The sequence below is a fragment of the Phasianus colchicus genome, chromosome 8 (assembly GCF_987193195.1).
Source record: "Phasianus colchicus chromosome 8, bPhaCol1.hap1.1, whole genome shotgun sequence".
NCBI classification, from domain to species: Eukaryota; Metazoa; Chordata; class Aves; order Galliformes; family Phasianidae; genus Phasianus; species Phasianus colchicus.
In genome coordinates, this window is record NC_143443.1 from 26,114,136 (window position 1) to 26,121,562 (window position 7,427).

Sequence of the window (7,427 nt, forward strand, 5' to 3'; positions counted from 1 at the left end):
ACTAGCTACTCTAAGCTCAAATCTTTCTGTATACAAAATTAATTCAAATGCAAAGTTATCTGGATTAATTGCCTTTTGTATAACAAATTCTAGGCCTGCACTCAGACGTTCTTCATACTATGTCTATAGTGAAAACAACAGACTTTCCCTGTCTTCCTCCAGCTTTACAGCAGGTGATATCTTCTGTGAAGAAACACTTTTTTATACCTGCACAAGCAAAAAGAAAACAAGACTTTCAGTGAAAACATGGGGTTGTCAGTAGTGTTCAATTTTGGTGTAGAAATGATGAGGAGAAATATCTTGACTGGAATTTGCCTGGCATAAGAAACAATACATAGGTATGAGCTTCATCTCATATCCTTGTACCCTTCTAGAAGTGTCCCAGTGCCTTACACAGTCTGTAACTTTGGAGACAGATCTCTCTGTAGGATCCAATCTTTTCTAAGTATCTGTCTTGAGATAAATCTTTACTGTTTCACCCTCTCTCCATTGACTGTAAAGGAAATCTTTACCTGTATTTGAGTGTAGAAAACTAAAGTGATGCGAATCCCACTGCTGATTTTTGCATTTGTTCAGGACCCACAAGGTTGCAGATGTTCACTATGAGTGCTTCAGTCAATATTCGTGACCTAGGAAGCTGAGGTGCTGCGCTGACACAGCAGCTGACAAGAGGGAGAGAGCCCTTGTCTTTTGGAAACCTCCTCTGACTCAGAGAACAGCTTTGTGAGCAGTTGTTTATTTCTGGCATGACAGCCAACTGAAATATCAAATCAGAATACTCTGATCCAAAATGTATTTTCTTGGCAAACTGTGTCAGGTGACGGACAATATTTTGTTCATCAAAAAACAAACAAGCGAAAATAATTTCATTTTATTTGCTTTATTCTCTTTATTGTTATAAATTAAGCCCAGACAGAGTTATTCCCCCCAAACTGGAAATCTGATGCCTTCTGTGCATAATAAAACAATTTTGTTTTTTACAAAAACAATCAGCCAAATAAGAATAATTTTGGTTAACACAAATTTTCTGTTTTCAGTGAGGGAATTATTCATCCAAAGAGACTCGAAGCATTACGATCGTTAACTAATTATGGCTTGTGATGTCCCCAGTGCAGTGCTAAGAGGACATTTCCACATTATTCAATTCTGGCCGGACTGGATTCAGCGCATTTGCGAAGACTGATGAAGCATCAGATCTTTTGAACGTGACACTGTGCAATGTATTCCAAGGTATCAATCTGTTGAAAAGAGCAGGTGCTTTCTTTTTACTTACATTAAGACCAGTATGGGTTGGCTGCAGCATGCTTCATGCTGTAGTATTTAATGACATAAGGACTCTGAGGTCATGAATATTGTATCACTTCATGTCATTGAGGTCACCTACTCATTTACCCACCCACTCTTAAAGGCACCAGGCATGCATGCAGCAGGATATAACTTCATCTAGCTTAGAGGGTATTTAGAACCTACACCTAAACCTACTACCTCACAACATGCCTCATAGAGATAAATACAATTGCAAGTTACTACAAAAAACTATCAGCTGAGACAAAGCAGTCCAAGGCAGGAGAAAAGATCCTTTCACTTCGAAATCAGTGTGAGTGGTATTCGTCATGTCAGAATCATGAGAAAGGAAGGGGCTTATCAGAAGAGAAGTGAGTTAGTGCCACCATAGATCACATTGATTAACAGCAGCGTGAAACTTTACAGAGAGTTTTTTGGCTGGTGAGGGCTATAGTAATACACAAGCCATGTTTTCGGGCAGATATAATCTGTAAATCACAGAAAGGTCTCTACCCCGTGGTCCTTTGGGCATCAGCATGGTCCCCTTGGCTTGTGGATGCCCCCTCTCTGGAGGCATTCAGAGCCAGGCTGGATGAGGCTCTGAGCAGCCCGTTCTTGAGGGAGTTGTCCCTTCCTATAGCAGGGAGGTGCAACTAGATGATCTTAAGGGTTCCTTCCAACCCAAACTATTCCATAATTCTATGATACTAAACAGGTTTTAACATTTCTGAATTCCGATCAAGTTCTAATAGTCTTAGTGTCTGATCCTCATGATTTCTGTGTCTGCTCATGTGTTTTCTAATCTGCCAGTTCTTATCACTCTAGAAGGAGTTTTCTTACAGAATAAGGAAACCAAGACCTTAAAACAAATCTCTCTCACTGAACTGAGTTTTTGTACATTTTCTTTGTTATATGCTTGAATGATTCTGAGCAAAATGTCTGTTGCTGAACACTATACCATCTAACTTAACCACTGAAGTAGTGAGGCAGAAGACAGAAGAAAAGATATATACTGGGTTAATGAACAATGCCCACATCTATGCTTTCTGCAAAAGACTTTTCAAGTTGAAATTATTGAGGCTTCCTTTGTGTCTCTCTACTTATCAGAAGACTTTAATCCTTCCAAATACTTCACCACTGGCGTTTGATATTATGATGATATCACAGAACACTTCTGGAGAGCAAGGTTTCAAGAAGTTCTGAGCATTATGAGGTAATGTTCTGCTATCCCTCTAAAGGCATTTCTCTGCCCAAGAACTGCTCTCCTGAATTTTGTGCTGAATGAGTACTCAGCATTTCGAAAATTACGCAGACTAGAAAATATCATATGCAGAGATGATACTATCCAACCTGTCATAATCTTCACAATTTAAATCTATCCTAAATCCTTTTTTTCCAATGGAGTAATTTGTACTTTAAGAGTTTCTGATTGATTCACGGAAACAAATTGTTTTGGATATCACATTAGTCAGCTATTTGTATTCTTGATAATGATTGTTTTCTGTTTGTTTTCCTCCATGTACACGATCAAAGACTACCAGATAAACAACTCGGATGGTAGAAGAGGTTTATGTTCACTGATATTTTTAGCTCTAGCAGAAACATATGACATTGTGTTGAATATTTTCCATTTATTTCTGAGAAATCAGAAGGTGTTGCCAGCTAGCTGCTTCACATTATAATCTGCATTGCAAATACTTAAAAGTTCTGAGTCTGAAAATTAGGTCCTACTAAGAAGCACAAAAGTTTTCCCTTCTGTGATGAACTTCATCCAAGTCCTGAAAGTTAAAATACACATTCTGTCAGAAAGAAGCACACTGCAGTAATCAAACTGGAGATGGACAGAAATACTTATTTGAAATGTTCTTCTGAATCTGAGGCCGGCTTGGTTTGGATGGGATTCTGAAAGACTAAAGAGGAGAAAGATATGTGTCATTGGTGCCCGCAATAATTGCTGCATGGGAGGCAGGAAGAGACCCTGGCTCTATTTGCATCTCATTTCACTGCCAGTGTGGACAAGCAGAAAGCCACCACCATAAAGATTTTTCTATTTATCTAGTGATCCAGACAGTTATCTGGGAGAAGTCTCTATGCAAGACTACCTACTCCCTGGTCTCTCCACTGCTGTTGCCAGAGAGGGTGTCAGTAAACTCAGTGCAACACATCCATATCAGTGCCTAGGCAATAATCTCAGACTTACTTCTCTCCCAGCAGCTCATGACTTTTTCAGTCACACAAACCAGCCAGACAACACAGACCCAGGTGCTCCATGCTATTTGTTGCATCACCACTCTCTAAGCCATCTATGCTTGACTGTTAGCCAATTTTTCTTTTTATCAAACATCTCTTTCTTCCTGTTTGTGCAGAAATCCATCACGGAAAGCAGTATTATTTACAGTATGCTCAGGCTACTGGCTATGCCCAAAAATAGTGCTTAACAACAGGAGGTAAAAATCTTTCATTAGTACCTCTGTGGAAAATGCTACATCTCATGCCAGCCATGTAATTACTGCTCTTTCCACCTCCAATAAAATTTATAGGCAGTACTGTCATTTAGAGTTCCGTAAGCATAGACTTTCATACTTTATGGTGAGTATATTAATAGCTCCTAACTACTGAAGTTTCTAATCATCCATACTGAAAAAAAGAAAATTATTACCACCCTATTAGAGAACATTTTAATGTTCTATAAGCACATTATTTGCACATTTGAGTATAAGTAATCAATAAGTCCTTTCTAAGGAAATTACTTTAATGTAAAAAAAACCAAGATAATGAGTCTGTAGATTATGGGTTGATGTTAACTCCCTGCTTAGAACCAGAAAAACTCTTGGAAGAGAGAAAGGTGGTATTCTTGTCATGGGTACTATCTTGGTCAATGCAAGGTCTGAGCTTGTGTTGTCTGGAGCAGAGTCAACAAAGAGTAACAGGTTGAGGTAATGGTTTATGGGCAACAAAGGAGGACTGTAACTTCTGCAGAATAAAAACCAAAAGGTTATATGTGGAGCCTATCCTAAAATTGTTTATGAGCTTATTCAGGGCTGTGCCAAACACCATTCTGAATCTCTCAAGGGATGGAGATTTGACAGCCTCCCCGGGACTCACTCCAATGCACTACTATCTCTCCTGGAACTCAGCATCAAAGACAACAGAGAAATACACATTTGTGAAAATTTTGCCATAAAATAAGTTAAATCACCAGTGTTGTGACTGCAGGGGAGCACAAAAGTACAATTGTGTTTCCCTGGTGCTTCCAGGAAGCACTCAGGAGCCTACCAGGGGTTGAGGGAGGCCCCTCTCATTGGAGTGTTCCTAAAATGCTGTGGCTGTATCACTCTGCTTATTGTTCCCAAACCAAGTGGGAGATGCAAGTGGAAGCAGCAACATCCTTCCTTCAGGCAAATAAATATCAGTAGACAAAAAAAATAAAGTTTTCTACTGCTGTTGTCCCATTATTCCCATCAGATAAACATAGCCTCTCTGTAAAGATGTGATAACACGGCATGCATCAATGATAAGCAATTTCCAGGTGAGACACCTGCGTCAGCTGCCGCACGGCACCTCACCACTGCTGGGTCTAATTATATATCTGGGCGCTTTCATCTGATAGCCCTGCGTGCCACAGCTGGAGACTTCTCTGTCACTTTGTGCAGCTCTAAAAGTTTCCATGACATGAAGTAATGACATGGTGGAGTGAGCAAGTGAGTGAGTAGCACAGCAGGGTGGACACCCGGCTCCGAGGGGTCCCCCATACCCTTCCTCTTCCCCATGCCCTACCAAGCTCTGGTATCAGATGTGAAGAGGTTTAGCAAGCTACCTCCAGGATCCATCACTTTTCCCTTCCACAGCTTTCCAATTTTGCATGCAATCAGCCTCAGCAGAGGCATGTTGTACCTCTCTGCCACTCAACCCATAGGGTCTCCTGTAATTGAATATCTATCTCTTCGAGTTCCCTTTTGATTATCTGTCTGAAAACAAAACTCTGTAGCTAAGCATTACTTCTTTTTTATGTCGCTGCTGCTGTATCAGGGCAGTGGTATTAATTTTGGACACTTCATCAAAAAATCTCCTTTTGGGTTTCCTACTCACAGCCTCAAGTCAAGCAAAACAAACAATGAAACTACTGGGACTGAAGAAAGGAACAAGGTATTAGGCTTTTTATTAGTTCCAGAATTTATTTCTCTGCTGTTTCAGCTTGCTTCCATCTTTGCCACAAGGCAAACATCTAAATATATTTTATGGAAGAAAATGATGCGGGAGCTCCATGCCCAAGACATGGTGCTGGGCAGCACAGGGCCTTAAAAGTCTGCAGCACCTTCGTCTGCATTTTGAAAGCATAAATAAGGAACAGAAGGATTTGTGCACACCACTGATTTCACGTACCACCCCGTCATAAATATACCCATCTATGTACGTGCAGCACTGCGTGCTGGTGAATTTGTCAAAACTGCAGAGGATGCCAAGAAAAGGCTGCTTGCTTCCCATCTCCCATTCAGTGATATCTGAGATAATTTCACAGCCCAAATTTGTTGCCTTTTTTTTTTTTTCCCCACTTGGGATGTGTTACATGACATTTCTTTCATAAATGTAATTACGGAAGGGAAGGGGGGGAGGGGGGAGGTATTGAGAAAAAAAGTTGACAAATACAATTTTCCAATTGTCTTGAAGCCATAATTGATTTAGTCAGTTTACTAAAATGCTTGAGATGTTACTTCTTTACCTGAAATTACTCTGGGAAATTGTTTCAGTCTCAAAAATAAGTCTGGGGATGGAAAACTGGGTTGATTGCAATATCAGGCACATCTCGTGCTCCTCTTCACTATTATTTGAAAGAAGATCTGAATCAACACTTGCTATCTGCCAGTGGAGTTACTCCAAGTAGACACTTTGTTATTTGAATAGACATCTGCATTAGCAGATGACAGTGTCTTAAAACTGGACCATCTCCCAGTGAGGGAATTGCCAGACAGGCACACACATGCCTACATATCCCTTTTATCCATATTCGAAATACACATTGGGGTTTAAAAGATTAAAAAACATCAGGTCAAAACATCTTGCTTTGCTCCTGTGTGATTTTTATTTTCTAGGAACTGGTGACGTGGGAAATAGAATAACCAAAAAAGTATACTTAAAAGGGAAAAAATGAATGGAAAATGCAATAAAAAGTGCCAATCTTTATTCAGAAACACCATGTGGACTACCCACCTCTACACAGTAAGCTTGCTTTAAAGCCAGTAGCATAGAGAAAAATATATACATATTCCCGCAAGTCTGAAGGCAGTGTTTCATAGTGCTGACTACAGCCAAACCAGTCTGATTGGGCTGATCTTTAAAGAAGACTTACATTGACATCCAATGGAAACGTTTTTATCTTGCACAGGATATGTAAGGATCATCCATTTCCCCTACACAGACATACTGATTCCTTTCTTGTGAACAAATAGCATTATCCTTACTAAACACACACTGAACTTTCACTTGTGTAAATATATACAGAAGCATAAGCACAAAACTTATATTTGTATTTATGTTCACATTTATATTCATATCTATATGCATGTACATAAATATATGCAGATATATATGCATACAGATATACACATTTATATGCTTTGAGAATTGGGACCTTTTTTAAGCATCATACAAATGATGACATTACCCACCCAGATCCAGAGGAGGAAGAATGAACCCAACGAACAGAAACAGACCACAGTCTGTTCTCCCTCACAGGTAGACGTCTCTTTCATTTAGACCCCGTACTTTTTGGCAGTGAGAAGCCAAGAAATCATCTAAGATTAAACTCATTTCATCATTGCTGCTGTCTGTCTGCTGATTAATTTTGAGGCTGCTAATTAACATCTCCAGGAAGGAAGCCCCCAACAAAATGTAATCTGAAGAATTAGGGGAAAGGCAGAGGGGATAAAGTGTTATGGTGTTGAAAATTGTAGTTTAAGGAGACTAAAGGCAGGGAAATGTGAAAAGCTTAAAATGAAGTATTTGAAATAGTCTTTTTTTAATGTATTTATTTTCAGATCATTGGTTTGATGAGGAAAAAAAAAACACATCAAGTTTTTGTTTTTTCATTCCATCTTAGAACAGAAAAAAGTTTTTCTGATCTCAGAAATTCTCCAAGGATAAGA